Source organism: Myotis yumanensis, unplaced genomic scaffold (assembly GCF_028538775.1).
Source record: "Myotis yumanensis isolate MYYU_CA2020_CCGP unplaced genomic scaffold, mMyoYum1.0.hap1 SCAF_15, whole genome shotgun sequence".
Lineage (NCBI taxonomy): Eukaryota > Metazoa > Chordata > Mammalia > Chiroptera > Vespertilionidae > Myotis > Myotis yumanensis.
In genome coordinates, this window is record NW_027223766.1 from 698,363 (window position 1) to 721,668 (window position 23,306).

The 23,306-nt window shown below is 50.5% G+C and overlaps 1 non-coding gene across 1 annotated transcript; it reads right to left on the minus strand.

Annotated features, from left to right (window-relative positions):
* Positions 1–13,848: 13,848 nt before the first annotated feature.
* Positions 13,849–14,001, minus strand: LOC138993614 (5.8S ribosomal RNA). The gene has a single exon (XR_011468325.1). It is a non-coding gene; the product is annotated as a 5.8S ribosomal RNA (ribosomal RNA).
* Between the last annotated feature and the right edge of the window lie 9,305 nt (positions 14,002–23,306).

Consider the following 23,306-nt stretch of genomic DNA (forward strand, 5'->3'; position numbering starts at 1 on the left):
TGAATCCATCCAATCTTTCTGTGTTTGTCTGTCTGTCTGAACCCCACTGGGCTTCCTCTGCACATCCCTGCCAGGCTGAGGGGGTCAGGAGGCTGACAGTATGACTCACAGCTGTTCTTATCTGGGCTTCCATCCTCACCCAGAGCCCAAAGGCCTGGAGGGAGGCCGTTGGTCACCACCCAATATTCAATGAAAATGAGGACTTTTGACTAACCAGGGGATTTATAAAGGGAAGAGGGAGAAAAGGGAAGAGGGGGTTGGCAGGTTGGGTGCAGAGAGAGGCCCACTTCCTACACGCTGGAGGAGCCCATGACTTAGTGCTGGAGCAGTTGGCTTTCCACTTTAGAGAATGACAGCTAGCACTCCTGTCATTTATAACTCACCGTGGGACAGGTCTGCGTGTAGAAAGAGAATTCCAAAAACAAATCCGCTTATTTTCCAAGTACAAATTATCAGCCGCAAATCCCCTTCCCAACACCCCACCAGTGTGGCCAGTGGTCCTAGCGCGCTGCCTAAGTCACCTGAGCAATCTGGGGCCGTCCCTCTGTAGCTAGGTCCCGCCAGCAGCCAGCACCAACCCGGGCTCAGGCCGCAAAATCCCCAGGAAACCCCAGCGCCCAGCGGAGCCCCCGCCGACCCAGGCACCTTGGCTTCCTGGAGCCTCCGGCCCCTGGGCAGCGGAGCTGGCCCTTAAGTAGGTGGGGAATTGACCAAGGAAGCTTGCTGGCTGCCAAAATGCAGTTCACGTGTTAGAATTCATAAGACTAAAAAGCACCATTCAACCCCAACGCCTTCATTGAACCGAGAAAGAAACAGACCCCGAGAAGGAGCGAAAGTTGCCCAAGGTAACACAGTGAGTGGGCAAAAAAGTTCAGACTAGCACCCGGGAGGGCTCCGATTGGAGCCGGACAGGGAGTGCGTCCTGCTGCCTTCAGAATCCTCTAACCCGCGGCCGAAGTCAGGTGTGTAACCCTCAACCCCGGTTACCTTCTGCCAACCAGGGAGCTGGAGCCTCCTCTTCCCTGCCGGGCGCTGGCGGCTCTTCCTGGCTCGCCAGGCCAGAGGGGCTTCCAGGTGTAGCCCTACAACTGACAGCACAGGGCTGAGTGCTGGCCCCTCCCACGGGCGCTGGCACTGGCAGGGGTGGCGGGCGGTGCTGGGGCTCCCAGGAACACCGGCCAATGGAGCAGATCCTGCTCCCTCCGCCCTCGCCTCCCAAGGGCCCCAGCTCCCTTCCTGCCATTTGCCCACCTTTTCCAGCCTCTTATCAGTTTGCTGCTCCTTCTGAGCCCTCAGGGTCCTCCTGCCCGGCCTTCTCCAGGGCACATGAACCCCGACAAAGCTTTTTTTTTTCTGCGCAGAGTGCAGCGCTGTTATGTTGTGACCACTGTGCGTTAAGGGACTTGGAGCAGGAGAGCGGGGAGCACTCCACTCATTTGGGGTCAGCCACCCAGCAGGGACAACTGCGCTGAGTGGTGTGGAGCCTGGTGACCCCAACAAGATGCTTCACCTGCTCTGGGCACCAGTTTGCTCACGAGTAAATAGGTAACAAATAACTCCCAGGTTGTTGAGAGGATTCAATGAGGTGATGCTTTACGTTTCTAATAAACACCGGGATCAATGGTGAGTGCAGTTGTAGGGCCTGAGCCCCCCCAAGGGGTCGGCAGTGAGGACTGGCAGGATGCTGGAAGGTGCTGGCTGGTGTGAGGCATACCTATAAATGCAATGTGATATTACAACCAACTTAAAAAAATTACTGATGATGTGGCAGACCAGGCAAACTTCTGAAATTGGTGAACGTTAAGGCCTTCTCCCATCTTCCCAGTTGGTGCTTTCCATCCAACTAAAGGTGGCCCAGGTCAGCGTTGGATTCTTCCAAAGATCTTCCTTCTCCCAGACTTACAAATGCAGCATCCCAAGGGCCTCTTTCAGTGCTGGGGGCAGGACTGCTAACCTGCTTAGGAATCCATGCACTGTGTTAACATGGGTACTCTAGCTTTCACCCAAACTTGTGGAGTCTGCTGTGTCCCTGTGCAGGGTGAGCACTTCAGCATGCAGAAGGGGATCAAGCCGCTTGTCTTGCCTTTGGTGAGACAAATTTGCAAATAATTTCTACTTAGGGTAATGAGTACTTTGAAACTACAAAGTGTTTAATAGTCACACTGGACGAATAGGACAAGAAAAGTTTAATTAAGGTGTGGCAAGGTAAGTCTTGCGGGGGGGGCTATAACTTAGGTGGGATGGAAGCAGGAGAGAGCAGTGGGTGCAGGCAGGCAGGGAAGGCATGGAAAGATGCCTGTCATATATAGTGGCTGTGTGACAGGCAGGCAGAGATGAAGCTAAGGTGATCCATACAGACGGGGTGGCATGCCTGTGGGAAGCAGCTGTATCCTGTTGGTGATGGCTGTTGGTGAGAGATTTTAAGCAGAGGGGTAGCATGGCCTCATTTGCTTTGGTATCTCACTTTCAGTGTTGATAGCACCTTCCTTTGTTATCTCCTGTGCTATACCAGCACAGCCAAGGGTGATCCCGAGTGGGGGGTGGTGGTGCAAGAATTGAGAAAAGACAGATAAGAGAATGATAGCTGGGTCTCGGTGGGATGCTGCCTCCCTGGTGAGGAGACAACGACCATGCCCACAAGCCCGGTCTTTATTTTATAGCAGATGCCACGAGGTAAAGTAGGGGTGTGATCAAGCTGTTTACAGCATTCTCCTGAGTTTCAACCATACTCAACTATATGCACATGAACTCTAGCACAAGGCACATGGAGCCACGTGTTCGCACTATAGGTTCAATCTGACAACCACAGCTGTTGGCTATGATTTTGCTGGGAGGGCCCTGCCCTCCAGCTGGGACTTGCACGTGGCAATGAGAGGACCCTGTCCTTTCATTAGTCTGAGGCTTGAACATGGCCAAAACACTGTAGCCGCGCCCCACATAGCCCCCTTTACTTTTGTTTTTAAACACACCCATTTACACTATCCAAAAAACTCTAACCAAATTATTCAGCATCATCAAAACATCAAAACAAACCCCTGGCTGTTAACAAAACCATAAACAGCAATGTTAACAAGAGAACAAAATTCTGGCTACTAACAAAGCAATCCCAATGAAAATCAAACTACAAACATGTTAACGTTTTCAGGATATCTTACTCAAAGTCCTTAGATTTAGCTCCACAAGATTTTACGGAAAACTAACAGTTCAACAATGCTAGCATAGCTTCCACTTGCTTTTCTAACATCTGCTTGGCCTCAGTTGCCATCTTGTTCAGCTGACTCCATGCTGATATCTCTGTCACTAGCGTAGTAAGATGACGCTGATGCAAAGATGTCCTTGATGCAAAACCAGTCCCCTGGTCAGGCTGTTTGGACGGTTGACCTGGACACTGAGTCTGCACCAGTCCCAGTGAAATCATCCCTGTCCACGCAGGTGGAAGTCTGGTCCCTTCTCAGCCTCTTTTTTTATCCGCAGCTGCATGGAAAGGAGCAACCCTCAGTCCTGCAGAGCTGGAGACTTCCCACTCTGAGTCTGGCGTCTCACACAGACTCAAAGTCCCAGGGAGCTATCAGTTCACACATGCAAAGATAACCAAAGCCTAGAAACAATGCAGCTGCTGCAAGAGCTTGCAATCTAAGTCTAAAACAAAATTACTTCCTTAAACAGCATCAACCACAGCCATCTTCTGCTTTACAGTAGCTTAAACAAAACCTAGGAGATTGCCACTTTATTTTGTATTTCCTAATTATTTTCTTAGCGCTTATTTTCTACCACTTATTTCTCTATTTCTACTTTCTTTCTATTGTTACTTTATTTCTACCACTTTTTTTTTTTACTTATTTCTCTACCTCTAACTATGAGCTACAGTGGGGCCTTGACTTACCAGTGTCCTGACTAAGGAGTTTTTTGAGATACCAGATGTCTCTCGCAGGTTTTTTTGCTTTGAGTTGACAGAGTAATTTGAGTTAACGAGCTCCTTAATGAGCATGGTCTCCGAAAGAATTAAACTTGTCAGTCAAGGCCCCACTTATAGGTCGGCTTGGCTGCCCCTGCCTAAACCTTCCTGGGTTGCAACCCTCCGCTGGTTTCTATATTCCTACAACTTATTTCCTACTCTCTATTTCTATGGCTTATTTTCAACTGCTTACTTTTCTGTTGATCTCATCATTTCTACAACTTATTTTTTAAACCAATAAATATAGCAAAACCAAACTTAGTCCTCGGTTTTGGCTGCACAAGATTTTATAGAAGACTGGCAGCTAACCAATGCTAACATAGCCATAAACATGGCTGAAGGAGTAGCTTCCACTCCTTGTTTTTCTGCTATTTGCTGGGCTTCAGATTTAGCTTCTTCAACTGACCCCATGTTGGCACCTCAGCCCCTAGTGTAGCCTTTGTTTTCTTTTTCTTCCTCTTTGCTGTCATCGGGGCAACTCTCAGTCCCTTGAACGGAGGGACAAGGAGCTTCTCTGAGTCCATGGTGGTGTCGCATGTACCGTTCTGGCACCCAAATTGGCTGCACTGCTCCTTCTGGAAAGACACAAACACAACCTCTTCCCCACATCATTACTGGATCTGATCCGAACCATCGTCCAGTTTGTAAGTCTTTCCACCGGGCTAACCCAGAGGAGGCTATTGTGCTGGAGGCCTGATTCCTTTCAGCTGCTGTACGACCCTCTGCATCACAATTCAAAAAGTTTAAGACATATATAGCATGACTGAGTTTATTTTGAGGTGACACGTAACATCCGTCTCCTCCCCCCTTTATTTTTAGTAATTGCATCTTAAAAGTAGGATTGGCTCTTTCCACTACTGCTTGCCCTTGAGGGTCATAAGTAATACCAGTTTTATGACAAATTTGATACTGTTGACAAAACTGCTGAATAGTGGAACTAGCGTATGTGGGTCCATTGTCTGTTTTCAGCTCTAAGGGAGAACCTAGCACCGCAAAGGCGGCTAAGCAATGATTGATTACATGCTTGGCGCTTTCTCCTGTTTGGGGAGTCGCAAAAATAAAGCGAGATCAGGTACCTATGGAAACATGTGCCCATCTCTGCGTACCAAATTCTGGAGCATGGGTGACATCCATTTGCCAGATTTGATTAGGTTAAGACTCCTAGGATTAACCCCTAATGATTGTACAGGGCAATGAATTATACACTGATCACACTGCTTAACAATTTGATGAGCTTGCTCCCGAGAAATATGGAATTGTTTACACAGGGCAGCATTTTGATGATGCAAAGCATGGGAGGGCTGTGCAAGAGAAAATGGTGTCTTCTCCTGCACCACAGCAAGGAAGCGATCAATAGCCTCATAGCCATAGCTAACGGACCAGGGAGACCTGAATGAGACCAAATATGGCCAATAAAGCAGGGAAATTGTCGTTCTCTAGTGACTTTTTGAAGGCTAAAAAATAAATTAAAAAGTCCCTCTGAATTAGTATGCCCTATAATAGCTGTCTCTATAATTTTGGCCATACTTACCACGTAGGCACTATCACTATACCAGTTGATAGGCTCTGTAGCAAAATCTATCAAAGCATAGACAAGGGCTTGTATTTCTACCCATTGTGCTGAAGTAGAAGGGGTTTGACAGACCTTGGCACCTCTGTTGCAGTAATATCCAGTTTTTCCAGAACTAGATCCATCTGTAAAAATGGTTAATGCTTGAGGTATAGGTTGTTATTTTATTATCATTGGGAAGATGAAGATAGTAACTGAAAGAAATTGTAAAATTTTATTTGCTGGATAGTGGCTATCAATCTGTCCACAGTAATTAGCAACTGAAACTTGCCAACTTGTTGACCGTTGCCAGAGCCACTCTTGCTGTATGGTTCAGGGTCTCAGCCCACCAGCTGGCCCAATCCAAGACGGCCTCGAGCAATCAACTGAGGCACTGAATCATGAAAGGGAGTGAATACCTTAGTTGGAGAATGAGCCAGGTGTAGCCATTCAATGACTCTAGCATCTTGCCAAATAACCCCAGTGGGTGTATGTATAGTGGGAAAAATTAAAACTTGTAAAGGAAGGGAGTAATCAATTCTAGTAAGCTGTGCCAAATTTAGGGCACCCTCGACTTTATGTAGGGCTGTCCTGGCTTTCTCTGTCAAACAGCGTGGGGCTGTTGGAGATGGATCGCCCCAGAGTACATGAAATAAAGAGCTTATGTCGGCTGTAGTTGGTTTTAAAACAGGTCGAACCCAATTAATGTCTCCTAATAATTTTTGGAAGTCATTTAAGTAAAGTGTCAGTCTGAATTTGAATTTTCTGAGGTCTTATTTTTTGTCCTTCAATAATGCTACCAAGGTAAGAAAAAGGAAATGTTCTTTCAACCTTTTCAGGTGTTATGCATAATCCAGCATAGCACAAGGAATCCTGCAAATCTATATAAATGGTATTTAAGAGCATCTCATGTTTATGAGCTAAGAGAATATCATCCATATAATGAATAATATAAGCCTCAGGATATTTTTCCCTTATAGGATGTATGGCAGCAGCTACAAAATCCTGACATAAGGTAGGTCTATTAGCATGCCTTGAGGCAATATTTTCCACTGATACCTTTTCATGGGTCCAGTGAAATTTATTGTAGGGACATTAAATGCAAATCTTTTGCTATCCTCAGGGTGGAGAGGAATAGTAAAAAAACCCCAAAAAACAGTCTTTTAGATCTAATGCCAATAAATGATATTGCAATGGGATACCTGTGGGGGATATTAACCCTGACTGAAGGGATCCCATCATCTCCATGGTCTTATTAACTGCCCTCAGGTGTTGCAATAGTCTCCATTCACCAGACTTCTTCTTTATCACAAATATGGGTGTGTTCCATGGACTGTGAGTGGGTTCAATATGCCCTGCCTCAAGTTGTACTTGAACCAATTCTTGTGCAGCTTTTAATTTTTCTCCTAATAGGGGCCATTGATCAAACCAGATAGGGGTATCTGTAAGCCAGGTAATTTTAGCTGCTCTACACTGGATCAGAGAAATGAGCAAGGCCCCTGTTGAAAATCCTGGTAACCCAATTCATGCCTCTCCCTTTTAACAGACATTGGGATAGACAAAAGCCTTTCTTGCTGCTTCTTTCCCTGCCTCTTTTGGGGGTGAAATTCTTGACCAGAAGTAGAAATAGAACTAGGACTTGTTTTTAAAACTTCCATTTGTTGTAACATCTCTCGACCCCATATATTGACAGGTAAATATTGCAATACATAAGGTTTAAAATAACCTGTATTTCCATCTGGATCTTCCCATCGAAGGAGTTGAGCACTCTGTAGAGGTTGAATAATATGCCCTACTCCGTGCAATTCAGAAGCTGCGGGATTTAAGGGCCAAGCCTGAGGCCAGTGTCTAAAGGCAATGACTGATACATCAGCTCCGGTGTCTATAATCCCTTTAAAAGGCTTCCTATTAATTTTTAGTTCTAATTCAGGCCGATCTTGCTTAACTATTCTTGCCCAGTATACAGCGTCATTGGATCCAAACCCCACTGCACCACGGGGTCGACCGGTTAAAGGCCGCCCTTCTACATAATTCGGCAGAAGGAAAATTTGTGCCATTTTTGTTTCTGGTAATACCTGAATTACAGTATTGATTGTTTGTGCTATTACTTTAATTTCTTCAGTATAGTCCTGGCCTGTTACCCCAGGGAGAACTTGAAATCCTTTTAATGTTAAACTGCTTCTTCCTAAAATTAGTCCCATCTTGCCTGCAAGAAGGGGACCATGCACTCCCGTAGTAATGGCCTGAGGCCCCATTTCAGGTGTTAGTACACATCTGGAGGTAGGATAGAGGTCCATTCCTGCGCTTCCCAGGGTGGTAAGGTAAAGGTCTCCGATGGTTGGCTTTGGGACCAATCCGCCTGGAAAGGCTGAAGTGGTGTCAAAGATATGACCCCTACTGTTGGGTGGGGCTGGGGCTGGCCCCTCTTGAAATTTCCCTGCCTATAGGGTATTGAATTATCATTAACTTCAGTCCATGAGTAACATTCATTTACCCAATGCTTTCCTCTCCTGCATCTTGGACATAGTCCAGGCTGCCTATTTCCACTCTCCATAGCCTTCCGACCTCCATTTCTGACATTGCATTAATTTTTTTTTGTTTGTTTGTTCTTTACTGCATTTCTGTGAAATGTGTCCCCCACCGCCCTCCCATAGCCATATCCCTGGAGGCATCTCCCTGCAGAAAGAAGATTAGTGACTGCCTGGGGCTAGGGCTGGAGGACAGGGAGGGGGCACTGGAAAAGGGAGGCAGCAGTTAATGGGTATGAGTTTAAAGTCCTACAATTAACTCCTTTCTGAGGGGGCGTGGCTGGAATCTAGGAGGACCTAGCCAGCTTAAAACCCTGCTGAGGCTTAGTGGCCCAGGCTATGATGGCTGTTAAGCCTGGAGACATGGAGGAATGCGCTTGCCTCTGCAGCTTGGGCTCTTCCCGGGGATTTCCCTGTGATCAGGAGTGCCAGGGCCCAGCCTAGATTCAGAGGCCAAGGGCAAGCACTGTCTTCAGGAGTGCCAGGTGGAGGACTTTCTGCTGAGACTGCAGCGGCAAAGGGCAAGTGCTTTCAGCAGGAGTGCCGGGGCCCAGCGGAGATGGCAGTGGCCAAAGGGAAGCAGTGTCTTCAGGAGTGCCAGGACCCAGCTGAGAAGGCAGAGGCCGATGGCAAGCCGGCCCCAGCAGAGAAGCACCTTGAGGTGGCCGCGGCCGCCCCCTTCTGTGTAGGGAGTGGAGGAATGGCGAGCCCCATGCCGCACCCGCAGTGCTTGCTGCAGGACCTGCCTGTGGAGATGCTGGTGGACATCTTCGCCTCGCTCCCCGGCACCGACCTGGCCAGCCTGGCCCAGGCCTGCACCAAATTCCACCACATCCTGTGCACCGACAGCATCTGGAGACAGTGCTGCCGGGAGGAGTATGGCGTTCGTGAAAACTCGCAGAACCCGGCGATGATTGGTATGTCTTATTGAGAGGTCTACGCCAAGATCTTCCCATACAGACACATGTTGGGATTGTGGCAGCTAGATCATTGCTATAGAACACTGCTGAGTGTAGTGGTGGATGGCTTATGCATTGCTGCTTGGACTTGCAGGCCTTCCTTTAACACCCATGTGGATGACCCAGTGCAGTTCAAACCCTGCTTTAGAATTCGCCCGACGGAGAGGAAATCAGCCTCGGTGGAGTCCTACATGGACAACCCCTACAGCTTTTTCCACAAACGCCACCTGCAGATTCAAAAGGACAGGTTCAGCATCCAGTGTGTCAAGAGAGACCACCAAAAGGATTCACCATCGCGGCTTAGGGAAGAACGGGGGCGAGTGCTGTTGGTGGAGGACTTTCTGCTTTATAACCGCCTGACCTACTTCTGAGTCTACCTCCCGCTGAGCCATGCGGAAGACCTCATTAGGCCAGGCCTCTTCCAATGCATATACTATCACGAAAGCCTAAAGATTGTCATGCTCAGCTTCCATGGGAAGTATGCCAGGGTCACCCACATCACGGGACAGGCCATGAACACTAAGTCAGAGATCCACCTCATGCGCCGCATCCACCAGCCAGATGGCGAGATCTTCCGCAACTTCAACGAGCTCTCCCGCGTGGTCCAGGAGATTGACGAGCAGGTGATCCGGGAGCAGCAGCAGGAGCAGCAAGAAGACGGGATAAAGGAAAGCCAGGGCCATGGCTGGCAGAGCCCTGCCCAGCCCAGCATCTGGGAGTCCAGGGCTGCAGCTTCGGAGGAGCAGCCTGTTTCGTTTGTTCTGCCTGAGGGCATGGGCTCAAGAGACCAGAATTACCCCCGAACCTGCAGGATGTGTTTCTATGGCGTGGAAGCTACTAATGTTACCTCACCTACGTTCGTCTGCGCCACATGCCGCCCTGGAGTCTTCATCTTGTTCGATGAGAACCACTTCGGGTTCATCTGGCTGGAGGCAAAATACTTCATCCTGTTCGGCAGTGTCCAGAACAACTTCCAGAATGTGGAGGCACCATCCCAGCGAATCTTCCTGGAGATGCTGTTGCACATGAAGTCCGGGCCCCCTGAGAGGAACAGCTTGCATGCAATTTGAAGATTTGACCTTCTGACCTCGTTAAAAAAAACAAAAACCCTCCTTTTAAAATAAAATAAAAACTCCTAAAAAATAAAAATAGCTCATTTAATTAAAAACTTCGTTTCAAAAATAAACTCATTTAAAAAAATTCAAAAACTCCTTAAAAAAAACCCTCCTTAAAAACAAACAAACAAACAAACAAAAAATCACCTCCTTACAAATGACATTGATTCAGCCTTTCAAGGTGCAGATGATTCGCAAGCCCATGTGACCCGGCCGGGACTCGGTCTCTGGGCAGGGGCCTGACCATCCATCCAGAGAGGGAGGTGGGTGGGGGTTCGACCACAGGGCCCAGCCTAAGACGGGCCGAAGAGCCCGTCCCGCCCTTTGCTGGTCAAGAAGCGCCACTGCAAGGCACTCTCCTGCAGCCACCTCTGGGGAAGGCAGAGCCGGGTGCCAGCACTTGACCTGACCAGAGAAGGACAAGCAGGGTCCGCGCTGTCTATGAGAAGGCAGGGGCTGAAGAGTGCTCATGGATGCCCACGGGCCATTCAAATCAAGAAGTTTCCGCGCATGACTGAGGATGTACACACACAGACACGCACACCGAAAACCACACCCACACCCACATCCACACCTACTCACCAAACCCCCTTCCCCCACCTCCAAAACACACACACACACACACACACACACACAGGGGAGCACAAGTTCCTCTATCAAGATTTGTAATGAGTGACCCTCGTCTAGAAGATTTACTGTGGCTTTTTTCCTTGTGGCTTGTCCCGGGCCCACCCGAGCCTGTCTAAATATGTATGGTTGCCTCTTCAACCCAGAAAACAGCGATGCCGCCCCGGGAGGCGTGGAGATGGAGCCCTGCAGGCCTCCTTGGGCACCTGCCCCATCTGCCAAGTCCTCCCCAAGCTCAGGAATCACTTCGGCGGACCAGCGGCACCCTCTACTGGTCCTGGAGCGCCAATGCAAGCCTCCTCCCCACCCCACACCCGCACCCCCTTGGGTAACCTCTTCTGGGGAAGGCAGAGCCTGGTGTCCGGACCGAAGAGCCGGTCCCGCCCTGTGCTGGTCGAGAAGCGCCAATGCAAGCCACCCTCCTGTAGCCAGAGCCAGGTGCCTGGACTTGACCTGAGCGGGGAAGGACAAGCAAGGGGCTCACTAATATACAAAACCATACACATTTTATATACATCAACTTGAGGCCCTGCCTCCCATGACCTCCAAGGCCAGCTTCATTCGGTATGTCTGCGTCTCTGGTGTACCCCCGTCCGCCACCCACCCACACACACACTCCACCCGCTCCTGGCCCATTCCCTTCGAGGAATGAATGCCAGGCACAGCCACGTTCAGCAGAACCTTTCCTTTTGGTCCTTTCGGTGAATGCCACCTGAAGGGGCGTGCCCTGCGGGGCCTAGCTTGGTGCATGTGCGCCCCCACCTGAAACTTGACGCCCAACCGCTGATGCTTTCAGTCCTGGGGGCGACTGATTGGTGGAGCAGGCAGGGGGCTGATTTGGCTCCTCCCACCACGCTCCGGGGCTATAAAGAAAAGCAGGGTCTACTCTGCCGAGCTTCTCAGTCCTAGGCTTTTTGTCTCGGTCGTCGACCGTGTTCACCAAGGAAGCTTTCAGGGGAGAGATCTCGCCAAGACCCGGTCCAGAATATCTTGAACACATGGTACTAAAATTAGCAAAGGAATCACCACCTCCTTCTGAAGACATAAAAACGGGTGAAGGTGAAGATGAGGAAGATCATGATGCTGTACCGAAAGGAAATGAAGGCCCTGGTGCTCGCCGAGACAAACCTGTGACAGGGGAAATATAGAGATATTTGCCAACAAATTGGGTGAACAATGGAACATTCTGGCTCCTTCCACCTCATCCCATATATAAAAGCAGAAGAAAAAACAAAAACAAACAAGAAAACCCCACAGAAACAAAAAAAACGTACAAAAACAAAAAACCCTCCTAAAAAAAATCCCCCCAAAAAACCAAAATAATAATAATAATAACAATAATAAACCAATAAAACAAACAAACAAACAAACAGAAAAACCCCACAGGAAATCCTCCTTAGAAATGACATTCATCCAGCCTTTCAATGGGCAGAGGCTTCTGCAAGCCCATGTGGCCTAGTGCGGACATGGTCTCTGAGCTGGGCCTGACCATCCATCCTGAGAGGGAGTGGGGGTATGACTGGTGGGGGGGGGGGGCGGGGGGGCGGTTTGGAAGTCCAACAGATGGCCCAGCCCAGGCGGGGCCTGAGAGCCCGTCCCGCCCTCTGCTGGTTGAGAAGCGTCAATGCAAGCGCCCCCTCCTGCAGCCTCCTCTGGAGAAGGTAGAGCCAGGTGACTGGACTTCCCCAGTTCTGGTTAGACCCGAGGCGGGAAGGACATGCAGGGGGCTCTGCCTTTGAGAAGGCAGGGGATGAAGGGTGCTCATGGATGCCGACGGACCATTCAATGCCAGAAGTGTCCGTGCGTGACTGCAGATGTACACGCACAGACACACGCCCGCACGCCCACGCGCACACACACACACTCCCAAACGCACACCCACACCCACACACCTAGTCCTCCCCCCCCCCCCCCACACACACGGGAGTACAAGGTCCGCTAACAAGATATCTGCTGAGTGACGCATGCCTAGGAGATTTACTGTGGCTTTATTCCTTGTGGCTTGTCCCGGGCCCACCGGAGCCTGTCTAAATAGGTATTGTCCCCTCTTCAACCCATAAAATGGCGATGCCTCTCCGCAAGGCCTGGAGATGGAGCTCTGTGGCCTTCTTGGGCACCTGCCCCATCTTCCAAGCCCTTCCCAAGCCCCAGAATCGCTTCAGTGGGCCAGTGGCGCCCTCTACTGGTCCTGGAGCGCCAATGAAAGCCTCCTCCCCACCCCACCCCAGCCCCACCTCCTTCCTCAGCCTCCTCTGGAGAAGACAGAGCCAGGTGTCTGGACCTCCCAGGTGTGCATAGACCCCAGGGGTGGGGGAAGATCCAGCCGGGGGTGCTGTCTGCAAGAAGGCAGGTGTGTGGGTGTGTCTGTGGCAGGAGGGAGGACGGGGCTGGGGGAGAAGAGGGGTTCTCTCAGATGCCATCCCACAATGGAAATCCAACAGTTTGCCTGAGTGGCCGTGGATATACACACATGGAGCACAATGTCGTGCACCGTGATTTCTGCCGAGTAACCCGCTTCTAGGAGATTCACTGTGGCTTTTTGCCGGGTGGCTCGGGCCTGTGGCTGAGATTTGATGCTCAGCTGAGATTCTGATCACACCTACAGTACAACTGACTTCCTTGGCTTCAATGGTTTTGAAAAACCGACGTCATAGGGCACATCTGAAGGAAGGCATCCTATTCATTTCCTAGAGTCACCATATCCCTTTGCCACTAAATAGGTGGGTTATAAGAACAGAGAGGAATCCCCTAAGAGTTCAGATGCCAGGAGTCACAAATCAAGTTCCCCGTGGGACCCCAGGGAGCGACCCCACGCATGACTCGGCCTTGGCTCGAGCCACAACCCAGGCAGGGCCGGAGCGGGGAAGGGGACACCGTCACCACAATGGGACCCACGACCACCTTCCTCTTTTCCTGTTGGCAGCATGGGGCGAGAGGAAGCTCCTGAGAGGGAAAACCGTGGCCTCGGGGCCTCGCCCGTCTCTCACGGGGGGCACAGACACCGTCGTCTACATTTAGGGGGACAGAGGGCCCAGGAACGGGCCCTGCAAGGAAACCCCCAGCCGCGCACACAGCCGGGGGCGCACGACACCCCGGGGGACGATTGATCGGCAAGAGATACTCATTCAGGCGTAGCCCGGGGAGGAACCCTGGCCCGAAAGTGCGTTCGAACTGTCGATGATCAATGTGTCCTGCAATTCACATGAATCCTCGCAGCTAGCTGCATTCTTCATCGAAATACTAGCAAAGTGATCCATCACTAAGAGTTGTAACGTTTTGGTTTTTGGTTTTCGCTCCCTGGCATGGCAACTTTTTCTTCTCCCCCTCCATCCCCACATCCCACTGGTTGTGGGCGGGGGCGCCTCAGGCAGCCGTCTAAGCGCGAGACAAACAAGACCAGACTCTGCAGGTCTGGAAGGTATGACCTTGGGGTGGTCCGAAGCAATGGCCCCAAAGGGGCGTGCTCGGACGCCCCACAGACACCCGGGGGTAGGGAAGGGAAAGGGGTGGAAAAGGGCGCGGGGACCTTCCCGCCTGGCCCTACCTACGGGCCGGAAATCCCCAACCCAAGGAGGATCTGCGACCCCCAAGGGTCTTTAAACCTGCGCCGGGAAGCGATAGGTACCTGGAAAGGGGGAAGCGAAACGTCAGAGCGGAAGGGGTGGGAACCGCGTTCCAACGGGCGCCTCCACCCCCGAGGCCTGGACCCCTCAACCTAATGGTTCCCACAACCTGCACAGGCGTAGGGCACAGAGCCCCCCAGGAGCTGCCTGCCCATGACCAGGCCTCCCGCTGACCCGGCAACGGGCACCCCCCCCCCCCCACGCCCCTTCAGCGCCGACCAACCACCTTCATTTCCACCACCTGGCAGACTGCAAGCCGGGAAACCTCGCGCAACACACCTCAACAGGCGTCCTGGGGCCGTTCCCCCCTTCTCTCCCTCCACCACCGCGTCCCGTCCCCCGCACCGGTGGCCCAGGCTCCTCACCACGTTGGGGCTAGGGGCTGCGACGGGAAGCAGGGTGCCGGCTGGGGCACGGGGCGAGGCCTGTGGGGAGGGGGGAGGCAGGACACCCGGAACGTGCTGGGCGGCAGACGGCGGAGGAGAGGCACGAGGCAGATGGTTGTGCTCCTGACTGGAAGGACAGGATGACCCGTGTCCATGGCAGGCGTGGGAAGTGGCCACCGCGGCTCCGTTCCCGAGACGCAAGGTTTGGGGTGGGGGTGGGGGCGCCCACAACGCGTGCCCTTGTCTTCTTGCGGCCGGGGGTGAGGGCAACAATGAACCACAAGATGGCAGGCGTGGGCAACGGGGACACCCCGAGGCCCCCTCCGAGTCCCCGCTTGCTCCTTCTCTCGCGAACGGTGGGGGCAAGGCCGCAGCAGTTGCCGCCCCAACCCGGACCACACCGCAAAAACCATGGGGGTTAAGCCAGAGGAAACCGACCCGACCAACCGAATGCAGAAGGACTTGGGCTCAATTGCCCCTTTCCCGTTAATGATCCTTCCACAGGTTCACCTATGGAAACCTTGTTAGAATTTTACTTCCTCTAGATAGTTAAGTTCGACTGCCTTCTCAGCAATCCACCAGGGCCTTGGGCCCACCCCAGCGGGGCCCATCCGAGGGCCTCACTAAACCATCCAATCGGTAGTAGCGACGGGTGGTGTGTACAAAGGGCAGGGACTTAATCAACCCAAGCTTATGACCCGCACTTACTGGGAATTCCTCATTCATGCGGAATAATTGCAATCCCCGATTCCCATCACGAATGGGGTTCAACAGGTTACCCGCACCTGCCGGCATAGGGTAGGCACACACTGAGCCAGTCAGTGTAGCGCCATGCAGCCCTGGACATCTAAGGGCATCACAGACCTGTAATTGCTCAATCTCGGATGGCTGAATGCCACTTGTCCCTCTAAGTTGGGGGACTCATCTAAGTTGGGGTTGAGTAACTAGTTAGCTAGCATGCCAGAGTCTCTTTTGTTATCGGAAACAACCAGACAAATCACTCCACCAAGTAAGAACAGCCATGCACCACCACCCACAGAATCAAGAAAGAACTCTCAATCTGTCAATCCTGTCTGTGTCAGGGCCGGGTGAGGTTTCCCCAGGTTGAGTCAAATTAAGCCGCAGGCTACACTCCTTGTGGTGCCCTTCTGTCAATTCCTTTAAGTTTAAGCTTTGCAACCATACTCCCCCCAGAACCCAAAGACTTTGGTTTCCCAGAAGCTGCCGGGCGGGTCGCGGGAATAACCCAGTCGGCATCGTTTATGGTTGGAACTACGACGGTATCGTCTTCGCACCTCCATCTTTCTTTCTTGATTAATGAAAACATTCTTGGCAAATGCTTTCGCTCTGGTCCGACTTACACCAGTCCAAGAATTTCACCTCCAGCGGCGCAATACAAATGCCCCTGGCCGTCCCTCTTAATCATGGCCTCACTTCTGAAAACCAACAAAATAGAACCGCGGTCCTATTCCATTATTCCTAGCTGCGGTATCAAGGCAGCTCGGGACTGCTTTGAACACTCTTTTTTAAAGTAAACGCTTCGGGCCCTGCGGGACACTCAGCTAAGAGCATCGAGGGGTGCCGAGAGGCAAAGGGGGGGGACGGACGGGTGGTGTCTCGCCTGGCCATTCGAAAGTGAAAGACTTCCTCTAAGTCACACACCACCACCACCACCCACCCATCCCACACTCACACACCCCGCAGGCCCAAGACGTCCCAGCTTCTGCCTCACTCTCTCCTCTATCCCTTCCCGGAAGACATAACAAAAACATTTTATTAAATATTTTATCGATGTTTTACAGAGAGGAAAGGAGAGGGATAGAGAGAAACATCCGCGAGAGAAACATCGATCAGCTAGCTGCCTCCTGCACACCTCCTACTGGAGATGTGCCCGAAATCAAGGTACATGCCCTTGACGGGAATCAAACCTGGGACACACACACACAGCCGCCCCTGCCCCTCCGCCGCCCCCCCCCCCCCCCCCAGTCCGAAGGCCAACGCTCCATCAACTGAGCCAAACCAGTTAGGGCACAAAAAATTTTTGCTGCCTGGGAGCTGAAACCTAAATGAGGCAATACTCAAGGATCGGATCCTCGCATTTTCTCTCTCTCTCTCTCTCTCTCTCTCTCTCCTCTCTCTCTCTCTCTTTCTCTCTCTCTTGTTGAAATTATTGGGGAGACACCGGTTCATAAAACCATACGGGTTTTAAAATAAAATGAAAAATGAATAAATCAAATGTGAATAAACAGGAATTTTTGTATGGAACTAAACAAAAAATAACAACAACAAAAACATTCAGGTTATTCGAGTGGACAACTCAAGAAAATGTCATCTGAATACATACAGACAGACATACATACCACATCCAGCGTGCAAGCGGGAAGCATCATTGGAGAGCATTTGGCCCATGGAGCCCAGTGCATCAAGTACCTCCTTCCTCATGGATTTTTTTCTCCACATGCCCGCCCTCCTCTTTTATTTCTTCTCTTTTGCGGCCCACAACCTCCACACCCCACCCAGCATCCATGACTTTCAGCACAGGTAGGAGTGAAAGGGTGAGGGCTATGCCCTCCATCTTACCCCATATCCTCCATGTTGGGGCAGTAACCATGTGCTCAGACCCCTTCTTTCCGGAACCCCAGGCCTCTGCTGGCCACGCCAGGGATTTATTTAAACTCACCAATGACAATTGAGGGATGTGCGGGCCATAAAAATTACCACATCCTATGTAACTAGACCCAGCTTGCACCTGGCCAATCTGCAGGGCCCACAGTCCCCTCACTCCACCCCCTATTAAAACCCTGTTGTTGTTTTTTTTTCTCACGGAGGCTCTCCCCCTTCTTGTTGTTGCGTGGGAAGAAGCTGGGAGCCAGACCCGGGTCTGTAATAATAATAAAGGACTCTCTGCTTTTGCATCAGAGCCGCTTGACAGTAATATTGAAAAATACTGAATATTTAACTTGCCCGCTAAAAGTGTAAGGTTGGTCTATTGGGGATCTTGAAATCTGGGCATAACATTTGGGGGCTCGTTGCGATCCCCAACACCATCAAGGGACCCCCAGTCCAGAGGGCCTGACTGACAGCGGTAGGTGTCTATGTCATTGTGTGTTTTGTATCTGTCCTGTGTGAGCTCACTTCTGAAATCTGCAATCGCCTGCAATAATCTAAGTAGACACACAGGGGAATCAAGGGCGGTAGGATTTGGGGGACGCCTGGACCCTCCATCTGGAGGGGTGTAGTTTTGCTTCTGTGGAGTCGGGAAGGTCTGTAGGAACTCCCTCAATCTGAGACAGGCTGGTCGCTCCCGCTGGTTGGTGTGCAGCCACTGGTTGGCGTGCAGACATCGTTTTAGGTTTTTGCTTCCATGGAGTTGGAATATTGTTTTGGTTTCACTTCCATGGAGTTGGAAGGCTGTATTTTCGGGCCCTGTTAGTTTTCTGTGTTTGTATGTTTGTTTGTTTTTTCCTGTGGGCTTACTGGACGGATGTTATGGGATGGAATTAGACTGCTCCTTTGGGTATTGTGATTGATCATTTCAAGGAGATTGGGGGAGGCTGTAGAGCTCCCTCAGGAGTTGGGAAGTTGTTATTGTTTAAACTCTGAATGAATGTCTGGTGAAAGTATGTGAGTGTGGAGGGAGGGGGCCTGCCTTCTCCCCTCCTTTGTGTGGCTCCAGGATTTAGGTAAGGTGGGCATCTGAGTAATGATCTGTGAAAACAGGTCACCCCCTTCCCAAGTAAATGCTTCTGGGATTTCTGTGCACATGTAAGGAGAAAAGCTGGCTTAAACCTAACGTGCGCACCAATTGATTTTGGATAAAGTTTTGAGCTGGAATCTCCTTGCAGATGTGGAGGATACATCACAATACTAATCATTTACCCTTGGAAAAAATATATGCTACCTAGATTCTAGCAGCAGGATTTGCATTTCCATAATAAAGAACAGTTTTTACAAGGGAAAAAATGGTCCTTTGTTAATTAAGAAAACTTTTCTTAATGGAGGAAGGAGATAGTCCCTCCTGCCTGTAGCATCTGTAAAAACCAGGTAGGCCAGAACCTGCTTTGCAAGGCTCAAATTTGGTTTTCCTAAGCCGCTTGACAGTAATATTGAAAAATACTGAATATTTAACTTGCCCGCTAAAAGTGTAAGGTTCGGATTGAATCGGGAAAATTTGTGTAATTGTGGTAACTAAATGCCTTTGCTTATTGGTACAGCCACGATCTTGGTCTGCATGACTTGGCATCTGCCAGGTCAGCCACATGAATTGCCGCTCTGCTGGGGGCCACTATCTTGAAACAGCAAAGGCCCCTCTCTCTGATTTAGTCAGGGCTGGAGCCTTAAGGCAGAGTTTTTCTGCAGAAATGTGGATGACGCAGGAAGTGTGCTTGCCTCGCAGATTTGTTTTTAAGATAATCTCTTAAATCTAGAACACCCTGCTTTCCTTAAACTAAAGACAATTAAAGGTTATGTCAAAGACTTTAAAGGGGACTGATAGCAGCAATCCAATCTCTAAAGTCAGATAGAAACTGTGGTTTCAAACTGATCTTAAGGGCATATTTTTCCTTTGCCTGGGAGGGACAGTGCAACTGTCCCAGGGACGGGAGGGCTCCAGCTAACTTGCAACTAGGTGTTCAGGAGACCCTGGATATGCCTAAATTTAACCTAGGTTCTAGATTATGTGTTTACCCACAGCTGTGGTTTGGATTGCATGCTATCTCTGCTTCTGTAAATTGATCTGTCCTTATTTCTTAAATATGTATCTTTGTTTTTTAAAATTGTTTAGTGATATTTCTGTGTCTCTTAAAATAAACACTTTGAATGTATTGTTAATCTGAGGAATGTTAATTACTTACATGTCACCTAGAAATTAAGGCTAAAAGTTCTAACTAACTGGAAAGCATGGCTTTGGTGTGATGGAAGGAAAAAGAAATGTTGAATAAATAATAGGCCAGTAAGTTGGAACTGGTCACTGGTGTTGGATTGTGAGAAGACCTGGACACTGCCTAACTTCTCCTTCCTTGGTACCACTGAAACATCAGAGGGTACTTCTGGCCTTGATTTTCTTGGTTTTTGGTTTTGGATTTGTTTGTTTGTTTGTGATGAAAACCGTTTCTATCTGAATGAGACATAGGTCAAGAATCCTGTCCTGTGATGTGGGAAAGAAAGGCCTCCACATCTGTTCCTGTCAGGCCCCCATCAGGGGACCTGGGGGCAGTGTACCTTTTATCTGTTCAAGAGCCCAAGACTGTAAAGATACTTGTTAACTGAAAAGGTGTAAGTATAAATGTATATTTGATGTTTGTAAACATCTCTGTCTGTTTGTTTGCTGGGAACTTTGATTTGCTATGTGATATTCTGTGCTGGGTTGGGATTTTGGAATTCTGGGGTAAATTTAAAAGGTATTAGTGGCTTTTCTAGTCTGATTGGGACATCTTAGGGTGGGGCTCACAGTTCCTCAAGGCAAAGATTTAATGGGCCCTTCCCCCTGCCTGTGCTGAATTAGATAATACGGGCCAGTGTCATTTGGCTTGCTGATAAAAGGAACACAATGGACCCTGGAATCTGTAAAGATGTGTGGGAATGAAGCTGGTCAAATGTACTGAAAGGGTTTGGTACCTGTTGCTGCTAGCAAAGGAGGGGCTGATATCTCCTTCTAGCGATCTCCCTTGAAAGAGGCCTGGTTGCTCCTCTGCCAAAAAGGGCCCAAGTAACGCAGGTAGTAACCAGGGCTATTGGGGCAAATTGGAAATTACATCGTGCTTATAGACCCCAGAGTTCAGGGCAGGTAGAAAGGAAGCATGGAAACTGGCCGGGACTTGGTGGCTATCCTATCATATTTAGCAGGCCACCCCCTATCATTCCTAACCTTAAAGCTGACTTTCTTGCTGCAGGAACTACCTCATTCCTTGAGAGGGCTCCAGAAGGCGCACGAGGACACTCCTAAGTCCAGGTTGTACAACAGCAGCTTCCCCCAGGTCATCATGCCAGCGCCCATGCAGAAGGCTCTGCAGAAGTCGTCGTGTTGCCACTCCTCGGGAAGCGGACATGGCCTGCTGTAGGGCACCGGTTCCTGCCTCGGCAGAGGGCGTCCCTGGGAGCCAGCCCGGCCTCGGTCCCAGCCTCGGTCCCAGCCTCGGTCCCTGCCCCTGCCACTGCCCCCGCCATGGCTGCGGCACTGGCCATGGCCGCTCCGCTGGCTCTGCTCCAGCCTAATGATGTCGTCCAGTGACTTGTGGATTTTGTCGGCCATGGTGGCCCCGAATCAGCCTCAGATCACGCCTGTGCGGAGGTACGCCGGTCCTCCACATCCCGTGGGGCGCCGGAGCTGTTCCTGTACGGGCACCAGATGTTGGGGTCCAGGCCCAGGGGTTCCCAAGGGTGTGGACGAGTCGGTGAAGAAGAAATGACACCGAGACAGCGTTCAGTGGATCAGCAGCCCAGCCAGGCTCTAGCCAGGTGCTCTAGCGGCTTCTATATCCCGGGACCGGGTCTTGGCGAGATCGCTCCCCTGAAAGCTCCCTAGGAAAACGAGGACGATGACCACGACAACAAGTCTAGGGCTGAGAAGCTCTGCAAAGCAGGCCCTGCTTTCTTTTACAGCCACAGACCTGGTGGGAGGAGCCAAATCAGCAGCCCGCTCGACCAATCAGCCGCCCCCAGGACTGAAGTCACCTGTTGGACATCAAGTTTAGGGGAGGAGGCTTGCATTGGCGCTCCAGGACCAGTAGAGGGCGCGACTGGCCCTCCCAAGCGATCCACGGGGCTTGGGGAGGACTTGGGAGACAGGGCAGGTGCCCAAGGAGGCCCGCAGTGCTCCGTCTCCATGCCTTGCGGGAAGGCATCGCCGTTTTTTCTCGGTTGAAGATGGGACAATACATACTTAGACGAGCTCCGGTGGGCCCAGGACAGGCTAAAAGGAAACAAAGCCAAGGAAAATCTTCTAGGCTTGCCTCACTCAGCAGATATCTTGTTAGCGGACCTTGTGCTCCCATGTGTGTGGCTGGGGGAAGCGGGGATAAGGCGGGTTTGGGGGATAGGTGTGTGGGTGTGGGTGTGGGAGTGTGTGTGCGCGAGCGCCTGCTTCTGTGCATGTACATCGGAAGTCACGCACGGACACTCCGTGCTTTGAACGGTCCTTCGGCTTCCATGAATACCCTTCAGCGCCTGCCTTCTCAAAGACAACACCACCTGCATGTCCTTCAGGCCTCAGGTCTCGCCAGAAATGGGGAAGTCCAGTCAACTGTCTGTGCTTTCCCAACAGGAGGTTGCAGGAGGGGGGCTTGCATTGACACTTCTCGACCAGAAGAGGGCGGGACGGGCTCTTTGTCCCAGACCCCTGCCCCAGTCCACCCAAATTCTGTAATCCACAGCCAAAGATTACGCCCACACCCCCCAACACACACCCCCATCCCACACACATCCGGCTCACTCTGTGGATGGATGTTCAGGCCCCTGCCCAGAGACCAAGTCCAGGCCTGGTCATCTGGGCTTGCCAAAGCCTCAGAAATTTGAAAGGCTGGATCAACCTTTTTTCTGAGGAGGGTTTTTTGTTGTTGTTGTTTTATCAGAGGGAACGAGGTTTTTTGTTTGTTTGTTTGTTTTTCCTACACCCGTTTCTGTAGATTATAGCCAAGGTGAAAAGAGCAACTAGTAAAATGAATCCCAAAAATGACTCGGTACAAAACAGGTCTTTTTCAGAATTATTTCATCAAATAAAAGTTAACGAAAACTCTTTACAAGAGTTTTAAATCCTATTTCAAAACTGAAGAAACAACTCCATCATTGGCCATAGGCCCCTGGCAATCCTCGCACACACTGACTTGCTGGTACTTTAGCTGGTGTCCATCATCGCATCGTAATCGTCCAGCAGGGGATCCATCTCCTCGTTGTCCCTCATGGAGCTGCAAGCGTTCTTCTGGACATCCAGCTCCTCGGTTTCCCTCATCGAATTGTAAGCACCCTTCTGGGATCCAACTGCTTGGTGCCCCTCATTGGGTGTAAGAGTCCTACTTGGCGTGCAACTACTTGGTGCCCCTCATGGAGTTGTAAGCATCCAGCCCGGGGTCATCCTGCCCCTAACCCCCTTCCCCCGCCCCATTCTCCCTCTCTGGATGGATGGGATGGTCATGCCCCAGCCCAAAAGCTGGACCGATGTCATTTCGAAGGAGATTGTTTGTTTGTTTGTTTGTTTTTAAGATTTTTTTTGAAGGAGGATTTTTTTAAGGAGATTTATTTTCTTTATTTTTTTATTTTTCAATTTTAAAATTAGTGTTTTTGGCTTTGGTTTTGGTTTTGGGTTTTTTTTAAACCAGGTCAGAATGTCAATTCTTCAAAGTGCATGCAAGCTGCTCCTCCTAAGTGGCCCAGACTGAATATTCGAGAGCATCTCCAGGAACGCCTGCAGGGACGGTGCCTCCACATTCTGGAAGGATTTCTGGACTCTGCCAAACAGGGTGAGGTTTTTCATCTCCAGCCAGATGAACCCGAGTGGTTCTCATCGACCAGGATAAAGACTCCAGGGCAGCGCCTGGCGAAGACGAACGTAGGGAAGTTAGCATTAATGG